The following is a 12,205-nucleotide window of genomic DNA, read 5'->3' as shown; positions in this document are numbered from 1 at the left end:
TGGGCGATTTTGGGCTGAAAGCCGCTCAAAACACCAAGTTTGGGTAGCTTTCAGCTCAAAGCCACCCAGTGTGTACGGCCCGGCGGTGAGTGGTGATGCGCGTTCCCGCATCATCGCCAGGAAAGCCGCTTATCTGCTTGTATTACCAGCTGATCAGCAGGTTTGCGGATGGCTTTGCATAGCACTGCGCTATGCAAAGCTGTCCGCCGTCCACTGACAGCGCTGGGCAGGGGGAAAGCCACTCAGTGTATATGCACTGAGCGGCTTTCTCCCCAGCGAAGACAGCGGTCATCGCTGTCCATACACTTTGGGCATAATCGCCCAGTGTGTATGGACCTTAAGACGATTAATCTCAGGAGGTCAAACGCTGTTTTAGTTACTTCATATTAGTGATGAATGAAACCATTAAAACGCATATCTTGTGTTGAGTTATAGTAAATGCAACAGTGTGCTATGGGCAGTTTTAAATTGAAATATTTTATCACCAGGTGTTATAAAGGAGTAATGCACATAAGACCCAAAAGCAGGGTTGCCTACTTTTAAAGTCTCCTCTCTGGGCTTCTCCCAGAGAGGAGACTGTCAGCAGCACTTCGGGGGTGGGGCCTGATGTAGAAGTCATCAAGCCCCGCCCCCAGTACGGTAAATCCCGCAATTTGTGGATCTTTAAGGAGGGGCTAAATCACGCAATTTGCATATTTAGCCCCACAAAAAGCCACAAATTGCTGGAAATTAACGCTGCCGCGAGCAGGGCCGGATTAACAATGGGCCTGATGGAGCTACAGCTCCAGGCCCACTCTCCAAATAGGCCTATTTTGTAGATGAGAACTGGAGCTTTCCAATGAGCCCAGCCCTGTGTTGCTAGCCCCCCAGGAACCGGAGATACCTTTGGGCAAAGCTGGAATGTTTTCCCCATAGGATAACATGAGACCCACTAATTCCGACCCCCACCCACTTCCGACTAGTGCCAGTTCCCCTCATGGTATCACAGAAGCTCAGTTGATCTCATTCAAACCCAAATCGCTGGGCTTTCAATCTGATACCAGGCTGGTCCATATGGGTTAATTATGGTGTGTGCTTAACACGTAATTGGCATTATGGCGTAAATTTATAATGCGTGCCTTCGGCATACATTGTCCCTTTTTCAGAAGCATATTGTGAATTTTGGCTCAGTTTGGTATAGTGTGCGTGAATTTTTACTCAATCCATGTGCCATAGTGTGTATTTTGGCTCAGTCGGTGTGAATTTTGACTCATTCCATGTGGCATAATGTGTAAGAGGCAAGTACAGTATAAGGGAGTTACTATTGTGTTGCATGATTTGCATAAGGGGTATATGGTGTGGTAAACTTAGGTGACCACATAAAGGTGCTGAAATGTTGTCTACCAAGTTTTGGCTTTCAGTATTATATTTATGACTGGAGTGCCGCCTCACCCCGCAAGTATCTTAGGACATCGGTGTCCTGCGGGTGCACCTTTGCAGGACACACGGCAATATATCTCCCTGCATCCTGTGAGTGTCGGAATTTGTTGTCTATCTATCTATCTATCTATCTATCTATCTATCTATCTATCTATATATATATATATATATATATATATATATATATATATATAGACAAAGAAATTCTGCGCAACACTTTAAATATCAATGACTTCACGTCTGTAACACCAATAAATCAGTGTATATGCAGTGCAGCTCACTCCAAAAGAGGCTAGTCGGACCTCAGGTATAATGGAAATGTGGACAAAGGGAAGAAGGAGCGCACACATGAGCTAGATATAAAATATTTACTAGAGAGAAATAAACATATAAGCTCAAAGCATATAAAAGTATATAAAGCCAGCATGAGAATAGTCACCGACAGTATAGCATGCTGAAAGGTACGGGATCTGGGGACTCCAGGCAATTCCGACCACGATGTAACCAGCAGCAAAAGTTCTCACATATATGGGATGTTAATGGCACGGGATCTGGGGACTCCAGCAACTTCCGACCAATGATGGACAAATGGGTGACACAGCTCAAGGCAAGGCACGCTGAAAGACCGGAACCTGGGGACTCCAGACTCTCCGACCACGATGAAGCAGCGGCAGCGGCGGCGTTCTCAGCACGGCATACAACAGACGGACACAAGACAGCAACGGTGATAGGATACGTCAGGATACGTCAGGAAAGGCACGCCCCAACGCGTTTCGTCCTGGGACTTCGTCAGGAGGCGTGTCTAAGGTAAGTATGGTCTAGGTTTAAATAGCCAGCTAATCAACGTCAATATCAAACAGCCTATGCTCGTTCACAAATTTAACAGGCTAAATCACACTATATAGAGAATACAGAGAATACAGAGACTCAGAGTTACTATTGTGTTGCATGATTTGCATAAGGGGTATATGGTGTGGTAAACTTAGGTGACCACATAAAGGTGCTGAAATGTTGTCTACCAAGTTTTGGCTTTCAGTATTATATTTATGACTGGAGTGCCGCCTCACCCCGCAAGTATCTTAGGACATCGGTGTCCTGCGGGTGCACCTTTGCAGGACACACGGCAATATATCTCCCTGCATCCTGTGAGTGTCGGAATTTGTTGTCTATCTATCTATCTATCTATCTATCTATCTATCTATCTATCTATCTATCTATCTATCTATATATATATATATATATATATATATATATATATATATATATATATATATATATATATATATATATATATATAGTATCCAGGTGAACTGGCACTTCAGGGCTTTAGGTTGAGCCAGAGTAACTTGCCCTGGTGCCTGCAGTTAGGAACTTTGCAGCTCCAAATGTATACATCCAGGAAAAAGGGCACTCAGGGACTCCAGGTAGGTGAAAAAAACGGACTGGTTTATTGCTCAGTCATAGGGTTGTCAACGTTTCGGGGTCTCCCCCGTCGTCAGGACAGAAGTACTTCTGTCCTGACGACGGGGGAGACCCCGAAACGTTGACAACCCTATTAAACCAGTCCGTTTTTTTCACCTACCTGGAGTCCCTGAGTGCCCTTTTTCCTGGATGTGTATATATATATATCTCTTATATATTTGGCTACATCTGTCACTCAAAGTGTGTCTGGAGCTGTAACGCTGGGTTGTGGACTTCCATCTTAATTTATGATTGTCATCACCTGTTTTAAACAGGGTAATTGATAAGAAAGGTGTTTAAGCACAGGTGATGGTAATCCATAAATTAAGAAGAAAGTCCAGAAACAGAGCAATGTGTCCCTCCTGGAGAGGGTCATGTTGGGAGGTATGCACCTCCCCCCCCCCCCCCCCATTCACGGCATCCCCACGATTAAATGGCACATGCAAAACACTGACATGGCTATGGTCGACAATGAAAAAGGTTGACAAGATTTACTTTTCACTTTTTCAATGTTTTCATATTCATTCTCATGTGTCGACATGGACACCAATGAAGTGCCACACTTATGTCAACATTTACATGTGTTGACCTTTTTGTGTTGATTTTTTCTTGTGGCAATTCGCGGCACCCCCCGCGACCCCCCTCCCGCGATTTGCAGCACACCCCCCGCAATTCGCAGCACCCCCGGTGACTCCCGCGATTCGCGGCCCCACCCCGTGACACCCCCCCTCCTGCGATTCGCGGCACCCCGCGACCCCCCCTCCCACGATTCGCGCCAGCCCCCCTCCCGTGGTTCACAGTGCCCCCCACGACCCCCCCTCCTGTCATTGCGGCAACCCCTCGCCCCCGCGCCCCACCCTCCCGCGATTCACTGCAACCCCCCGCGCCCCCCCCCCTCCCACAATTCGCGGCACCCCCCCGCGACCCCCCCTCCCGCAATTCACGGCATCCACCCACGACCCCTCCTCCCGTGATTCGCAGACACCCCTCACCTCCTCCCTCCCCCCCACCCCCGCGCGCGATTCACGGCAACCCCAGGATTAAATGGCACATGCAAAACACTGGCACGGCTATGGTCGACAATGAAAAAGGTTGACATGAGTTTTTGAAGATTTATATTTCTTTTTTCTCCTTCATCCACTAGGTGTCACTGGAGTTACACTGGGGAATAGAAGGCGACCACAGGGAGCATGGGCACTTTAAAATAATTAATCAGTGTGACCAACTCCTCCCCTTCTACTTCCCCTCCCAGGCAGTCTTAGATCGTGCCCAAAAGGGAGCAGGTCACATTTGGCTCATCTCCTGGGCTTTTTGTAATTAGGGCATAAAGCAGCAAGTTTTGTCCTTGAGGACAGGCAGATAGTTGCTGCTACTATCTGCCTGCGACGTGGGAGCCTGCCGGAGGGAGCCGGCTGCTGCTTAAGGGTTTGCGCCCGGCTCCCTGGCTGACAGAGACCACCGTCTCTGGAGCTGTAACGGGCGCCGCTCACACGCAGCGTGCACCCGATCCTCCCCCAGCCCCACCGCCGACGGCATGGCCGCAGCACTGTGAGTATTACCCTGCCTTCCTATTAGAGGAAGGTCAGGGACACAAACGGCGGTGCAGCAGAGTGTTTTTTAAACCTGGCGCCATTATGGGTGACGGAGCTGCCAGGCGGGGGGCGGAGTTACCGCGCGGTACTTCCCAGCAGGCCTTGGCATACCCCAGCGTTCCTGCAAGTCGCGGCGGCCATCTTGGACATTTGGCGCCGTTTGAACACGCTGCTGGAGGCTCCACAGTTGCGCTGCAGATCTATCCTGACTGCAGTTGGGCGATTCCTGTCCCCTGGTGACCGTCCTGCTGAACGCTCTATCCGGTCTGTGAGTTACAGTGGGGATTAGAGCTTGGTGGAGACAGTTTCAGAATCAGAATCAGAATCAGAATCAACTTTATTGGCCATGTGTGCTTGCGCACACTAGGAATTTTTTGTGGATTTACAGTGCAGCATCAAGCAGGGATGAAGGTGGGGGGGTGAAGGCATTACATACATTACATTAAGACATTACATGTGGGGAACACATACCCGCCGAGCTGCACAGCGCCTAGGCAGCCATCAGCGGCGCCACTGGTCGCTGCAACAGCCAGGAAGGTAACATTAAGTACAGTTATCACATAGGGAGCACATACCCGCCAAGCTGAACAGTGCCTAGGCAGCCATCAGCGGCGCCACTGGTCGCTGAAACAGCCAGGTAGGTAGCATTAAGTACAGTTATCACATAGGGAGCACATACCCGCCAAGCTGAACAGCGCCTAGGCAGCCATCAGCGGCGCCACTGGTCGCTGAAACAGCCAGGTAGGTAACAATACAAGCAGAGAGACAGTACAGTTATCACACAGGGAACATATTTGGCTGAGCTGCACAGCTCCTAGGCAGCCATCAGCGGCGCCATCTTGATCATGCTGCTCAAAGGCAGCAGTAATAATATTATTTTCATGGCAACTGAAGCATGAGTTCGACCGGATGCAGCACTTTTCTTCCAAAGCTGGCACACCCTGCCAGCTTGTTGTTGGAAGGGTGTGCAACTAGTGATGGTACAGCATACAGGCTTTGCAAACAGTGGTTACAGAGGTACATGGTACAAATCATTGTAAAGAGACAGTAAACAAAGAAAATACATAGCTTTCATCAGCTTAGAGGCTGAGAGAGATGGTAATTGGTGAAAAATAAAATGATGCCATGTGCGGGTGAAGTCCAAATCCAGTCCAAACTCCAGTCAAACTCATGCTTCAGTTGTCATGCTTACGATGCAGGCTAAGAGCAGGCAAAGCCTTTGAGCAGGCTTGCAAACATTTCCAATATTAAAGGAAAGTTTGGGTCAGCTGGTACAGGGGGAGGGGCTGGTGTTTGCACAAATTCCTCAACAGGCTAATTAGTGGAAGGGGGAAGTTGCAGGATCCAAGTAACAAAACAATTTACAATGCAGACTGTTCTTTAAATGAAAAGCATCAGATGTTCAAAATGGGATTCATGTACCTGTAAAATAGGAGATGAGATGGTTTTAGAACTTCTCTCCAGTCAAACTCATGCTTCAGTTGTCATGCTTACGATGCAGGCTAAGAGCAGGCAAAGCCTTTGAGCAGGCTTGCAAACATTTAGAGCTGTGTCTCAAATTTAGAGCTATAGCGCTCCTAGGTATATGCCATAGCGCTGTACAAAGCTCTGTGACGGCTCTTTTACTTTCACTGTCTCTCCCTTCCAGCATAATATATTGCTGCCTATCCTATACCTACTATCTGTGATCAGTCTGGTAGTGTGTGGTGATTGCTGGGTGTTCTGTTGAACCATGGCAGGGGGTAGCTCCAAGAGGGTTACTTGCAAGAAGTGTGCTGTTAAATTTACACCTTCTAAGGAGGGAGACTCTGTATGTGATAAATGCGCTGCTTTACCCCCAGCTCCAGAGTCCCCCGTTCATACCCCTGTTTGGGCATCACAATTAGCTGATGTGATGTCTCATTTAGCTTGCGAGCTCTCTGCAGCTCAAAAGGACAGAGAAACTTCCAGAACTCAACAGGCTTCCTTGACTTCTGCTGTGCAGAGCTTAACAAAGGCCTTGACACCAGCAGAGGGCGCCATTGCTTCATCTTCTAGGCAAAATCCCCCTACCTTACTCAGGAAAAGGGTATTACAGCCCTCTGGGGATTCTGGGGAGTATGATGATATGCCTGATCTGGAGGAGGGCGAATTTGCCCTTCCAGATAATTATGATGATGATGATGATGATGTGGAACCTGAGGCTCAGGCGTTAGTTACGCAAGAGCCGGCCCCAGCCACCCCAGGTCTGGAGGACCTTATACATATGGTAAAGGTTGCCTGCAAGGTGTCAGATGACACAGACATTCCTGCTCGTCCTTCTTTCTTTGGAAAGAGACAAAGGCAGTCACCCACCTTCCCCCCAGCGGAGGAGTTGGATGAACATATATTGCAGGCTTGGAATCATCCTGATAAAAAATTCCAGGTACCTCAGAGGTTTCTGGCTGCTTATCCTCTTCCACCAGAGGGTAGAAAGAGGGTCGAGATTCCTCCAGTAGTGGACTCTTCAGTCTCACGACTGTCTAAAAAGACGGTTCTCCCGGTGCCGGGTGCAACCACTCTTAAGGATACTTCTGACCGTAAGTTGGAGGTAACCCTTAAGAACATTTTTTCAGCAGCTGGAATTATTCAGCGTCCGGCCCAGGTCGGGTGCTGGGTAAATAAAGCCATGGGGGTATGGGCTTCTCAGATCCTAACAGAGGTCCGTGAGGGCTCTGACCCTGCTTCTATTGTTCAGCTGGCTGAACAGATCCAGGAGGCATCAAATTATCTAATAGACGCCTCTTCTGACGTCTGCATGGTTGCAGCCAAGGTTTCGGCCTTATCTATATCAGCTCGCAGAGCTCTCTGGTTACGCCAATGGCAGGCTGACGCAGAGTCCAAGCGTGCTGTGGAGGCCCTGGCGTTCAATGGGGAGGTTCTTTTCGGGCCAGAGCTCGACAAGTGGATCTCCCAAGCAACGGGGGTAAGTCCCACTTCCTTCCCTCAGCGGCTCCTCCAGCTACACGCAGGACCCCTCAAAGGCCCTCCTTTCGGTCCTTTCGGCCTACGACCAGATTCAGAGGTCGTTCCAGAGGCGGAGCTCCATCTAGAGGCTCCAGAGGACGAGGCAGAGGCGCCTCGGCAGCTGTCCAGGAGCCCAAGTCCTCCAAGCCAGCCGCATGACTGTCCACGGTCTCATCTGGGGGATCCCAGAGTCGGGGCCCGACTGCTGTCCTTCTGTCACATCTGGCTGCAGTCTTGTCAGGACTCGTGGGTAAGGGATCTCGTGACCCAGGGTTACAAAATCCATTTCAGGTTAGTCCCTCCAAACAGGTTTTTCAAGACCGGTCTCCCAGTCTCAGGAGACAAGGCGCAACTTCTGTTGTCAGCAATCAACAAGCTGCGGACAACGGGAGTTGTGATACCAGTACCCGAGGATCAGCGTACTCAGGGATACTACTCCAGTCTGTTCCTTGTGCCGAAGCCGGATGGCTCGGTAAGGCCTATACTAAATCTAAAGGATTTGAATCCGTTTCTACAAGCGGTCAAATTCAAGATGGAGTCCCTGCAGTCGGTGATTCAGGGACTGGAACAGGGAGAGTTCCTGGTATCCTTGGATATCAGGGACGCATACCTGCACATCCCCATCTGGCCTCCTCACCAGGCCTTCCTCCGGTTCGCTATACAGGAACAACACTGGCAGTTCCAGGCCCTGCCGTTCGGTCTCTCATCGGCCCCCAGGGTCTTCACCAAGGTGATGGCGGTGATGATGGAGGTCCTCAGGGCACAGGGGATTACCATCATCCCCTACTTGGACGATCTTCTTCTGAAAAATCGTTCGAGGGAGGCCCTGTTGTCCAACATACGACTCACCCAGGAGACTCTCATCAGTCATGGGTGGATTCTGAACTTTGCAAAGTCTTAGCTACAGCCGTCCCAACGTCTTCTCTTTTTGGGGATGATTCTGGACACCCAGCAGATGAAGGTTTTTCTACCGCCCGACAAAGTTCAGTCCCTGCAGGTCCTGGTCAGGTCGGTCTTGCGACGGCCACAGGTAACGGTGCACCTTTGCACCAGACTCTTGGGGAAGATGGTGTCCTCCTTCGAGGCGGTACAATATGGCCGCTTCCACTCGCGCCAATTCCAGTTGTCTCTCCTTCACCAGTGGTCAGGGTCTCACCTGCATCTTCAGCAGTGGGTGACCCTGTCTCCTCGAGCCCGTCTGTCTCTGCTGTGGTGGCTAAACTCCGAAAACCTGCAAAGGGGCAGGAGGTTCGGCATATGGGAGTGGACTCTCCTCACCACAGACGCCAGCCTTCGAGGCTGGGGGGCGGTAACGCTGGAACACCAGTTCCAGGGTTTATGGACGAGGCAGGAGAGCTTACTCTCCATCAATGTGCTGGAACTCAGAGCAGTCTACTATGCTCTTCTGCAGGCGGGACACCTGCTGCGGGGCAGAGCAATCAGAGTTCAGTCCGACAACGCCACAGCCGTCGCCTACATAAACAAACAGGGCGGCACTCGGAGCAAGGCGGCGATGAAGGAAGTAAGCAGGATCATCCTCTGGGCTCAGAATCATGCTCAGGCCTTGTCAGCGGTGTTCATCCCCGGAGTAGACAATTGGGAGGCCGACTTTCTAAGTCGGCAACATGCCCACCAGGGGGAGTGGTGCCTCAACCCTCAGGTATTTCAGTCCCTAGTACATCGTTGGGGGTGTCCGCAGGCGGATCTGATGGCGTCCCGCCACAACTTCCAGCTCCCAACATACTTCGCGCGGACTCGAGATCCTCAGGCCGCAGGGGTGGACGCTCTGGTCGCCCCTTGGCCGTTCCAGTTCATTTACCTCTTTCCTCCCTTTCCTCTGATACCGCGGGTATTACAGCGCATTCGCAGGGAGGGGGTAACAGCGCTTCTGATAGCGCCGGATTGGCCCCGGCGCTCGTGGTACACCAACCTGACGGATCTTCTAATCGACGAGCCGTGGCCGCTACCTCTTCAAGAGGACCTCCTCAGTCAGGGTCCCTTCATCTACCCAGATTTAGGACGTCTACATTTGACGGCGTGGCTGCTGAGAGGTCCATCTTGAGACATGCAGGTATCCCTAGGGCGGTGATACCTACAATGATGAGGGCCAGGAAGGAAGTCACCTCCAGACACTATCATCGTATTTGGAGATCCTATGTGGCGTGGTGCGAAAGACGAAGAGTGTCCTCTACTCTGTTCAAGAAGGCTCGGTTGCTCCTGTTTTTACAGGAGGGGTTAAACTCTGGACTTAGACTGAATACACTTAAGGTGCAGGTTTCAGCACTTTCAGTTTTTTTCCAGAAACGTATAGCTCTCATTCCGGAAGTCCACACTTTTTTCCAGGGGGTGCTGAGGCTTCAGCCCCCTATTCGTCCGCCTACGGCTCCCTGGGACCTAGAGTTGGTCCTCAGATATTTGAGGTCATCGATATTTGAGCCGTTAGAAGAGGTGGATCTTCGATATCTCACTTGGAAGGTGGTTCTTCTTTTGGCTCTGGCCTTGGCCAGACGCGTCTCGGAACTAGGGGCGCTTTCTTGTCGCTCTCCGTTCCTCCAGTTTCACCCGGACAGAGCGGAGCTCCGTACCAGTCTCTCCTTCCTTCCAAAGGTGGTCTCAGCGTTCCACGTGAACCAACCCATAGTGGTTCCAGCATTCACCGAGGCTTCACCTGAGGATAGGTCTTTGGATGTGGTGAGGACCCTGCGGATTTATGTCTCGCGCACGGCCTCTCTTCGCAAGACGGATGTCTTGTTTGTTACCTACGACCCAGTGCGTCGTGGATGGCCAGCTTCAAAGCAAACGCTGGCCAGATGGATCCGTCTGACAATTCGTCAGGCATACCTTGCTGAGGCTCAGACGCCTCCTACTAACATAGGTGCGCACTCCACCAGATCGGTGGGTCCTTCATGGGCGGCTGCCCGTGGGGTCTCCCTGCAACAGCTCTGTCGTGCTGCGACATGGTCTGGTCGGCACACCTTTGTGCGTTTTTATAGGTTTGATACCTTTGCGGCACCAGCTTCTCAGTTTGGCCGCTCTGTTTTAAGGGGATCTCAGCGCTCACCCACCCGGGTTGAAAGCTCTGGGACGTCCCCAGTGTAACTCCAGTGACACCTAGTGGATGAAGGAGAAACAGGGATTTTGTACTTACCGTAAATCCTTTTCTCCGAGTCCACAGGTGTCACTGGACGCCCGCCTCAGCGCTGTTCTCCACCTGTTATGTTCAGTGTTAGGTTCCTATTGGGTAACCTCTGGAGTTTTCCCTTGTCAGGGTTATTTAAACATGGTTATTACACACCTGTCTCATCTGGTTTGACTCTGTGTGTGTGTGTTTGTTTTTTCATATATATACATTCTTTTTCTACTATTTGTATTGAATGATGTTATGTTGTGATGAACCTCCTCTCGGATGTGTGTTATATCTTTCTGCTCCCTTTCGGGCACGATCTTTATGACTGCCTGGGAGGGGAAGTAGAAGGGGAGGAGTTGGTCACACTGATTAATTATTTTAAAGTGCCCATGCTCCCTGTGGTCGCCTTCTATTCCCCAGTGTAACTCCAGTGACACCTGTGGACTCGGAGAAAAGGATTTACGGTAAGTACAAAATCCCTGTTTTTTAATGTTTTCATATTCATTCTCATGTGTCGACATGGACACCGATGAAGTGCCACACTTATGTCAACATTTACATGTGTTGAACTTTCTGTGTTGATTTTTTCTTGTGGCGATTCGCGGCACCCCCCGTGACCCCCCTCCCGCGATTTGCAGCACACCCCCGCAATTCGCGGCACCCCCGGTGATCATGCGATTCGCGGCCCCACTCCGTGCCCCCCCTCCTGCGATTGCGGCACCCCGCGACCCCCCCTCCCACGATTCGCACCAACCCCCCCGGGCCCCCCCTCCAGCTGTTCACGGTGCCCCCCACGACCCCCCCTACCGCGATTCCCCACCCCTGACCCCCCCTCCTGTCATTGCGGCAACCCCCCGCCCCCACGACCCACCCTCCCGCGATTCACTGCAACCCCCCGCGCCCCCCCCTCCCACAATTCGCGGTACCCACACACCCCCCCCCCCGTGACCCCCCCTCCTGCAATTCACGGCATCCACCCACGGCAGCACCCCTAAGCCCCTCTTTAGTCCCCCGTATACTCACACAGCCCTATCACTACCCAGCTTCCTGCTCTCCTGAACCATAACTTCCACCACTGGGGAGTCGCTGACGCTGTTTTGCTCACATGCCCCTATCATGCCTCATAGCCCAGAGCCTCCTGCTCTCATGCACCCGAACTCCCACCCAGTAGGAGGAGACACTGACTAAGGGCCACCATCCTGTACTCCTGTACTGCCACACTGGACCCTCACCCACTGGCAGAAGCTGCACAGTATCTCCCACCCTCCTCTTTAGTCCCCCTTATGCCCACACACCCCTATCACTACCCAGCCTCCTGTTTTCCTGTGTCGTGACCTCCGCCAGTGGGGAGCCGCTGACTCAGAAACACCCTACTATACTATTGCACACACCTAAACAACATGCACACACAGCCCCCCCCCCCACCCACAAATGGCACTGTACCATCCACACTATCAATGTACATCTTACTCTGTAACCGCTTTTTAATTAAACAAAACAATACACACCCCCTTCCAAATCATATGCTCTCTATTTAACACATTTCACCTATAACTCAAGTTGCAATACAGGCATCTTACATACAATTCTAATCATCTTTCTCATATGCAAATGTTCACAA

At 51.1% G+C, this 12,205-nt stretch overlaps 1 protein-coding gene across 1 annotated transcript in view; it reads left to right on the top strand.

The window, feature by feature from the left end:
• The window catches only part of FGD6 (FYVE, RhoGEF and PH domain containing 6), a 99,425-nt gene that overhangs the window by 76,445 nt on the left and 10,775 nt on the right, over window positions 1-12,205 (top strand). The window lies entirely within an intron of this gene.

This window comes from Crinia signifera, chromosome 4 (genome assembly GCF_055691185.1).
Source record: "Crinia signifera chromosome 4, ASM5569118v1, whole genome shotgun sequence".
Classification (NCBI taxonomy): Eukaryota; Metazoa; Chordata; class Amphibia; order Anura; family Myobatrachidae; genus Crinia; species Crinia signifera.
This window is presented reverse-complemented; position numbering and strand designations above follow the sequence as displayed.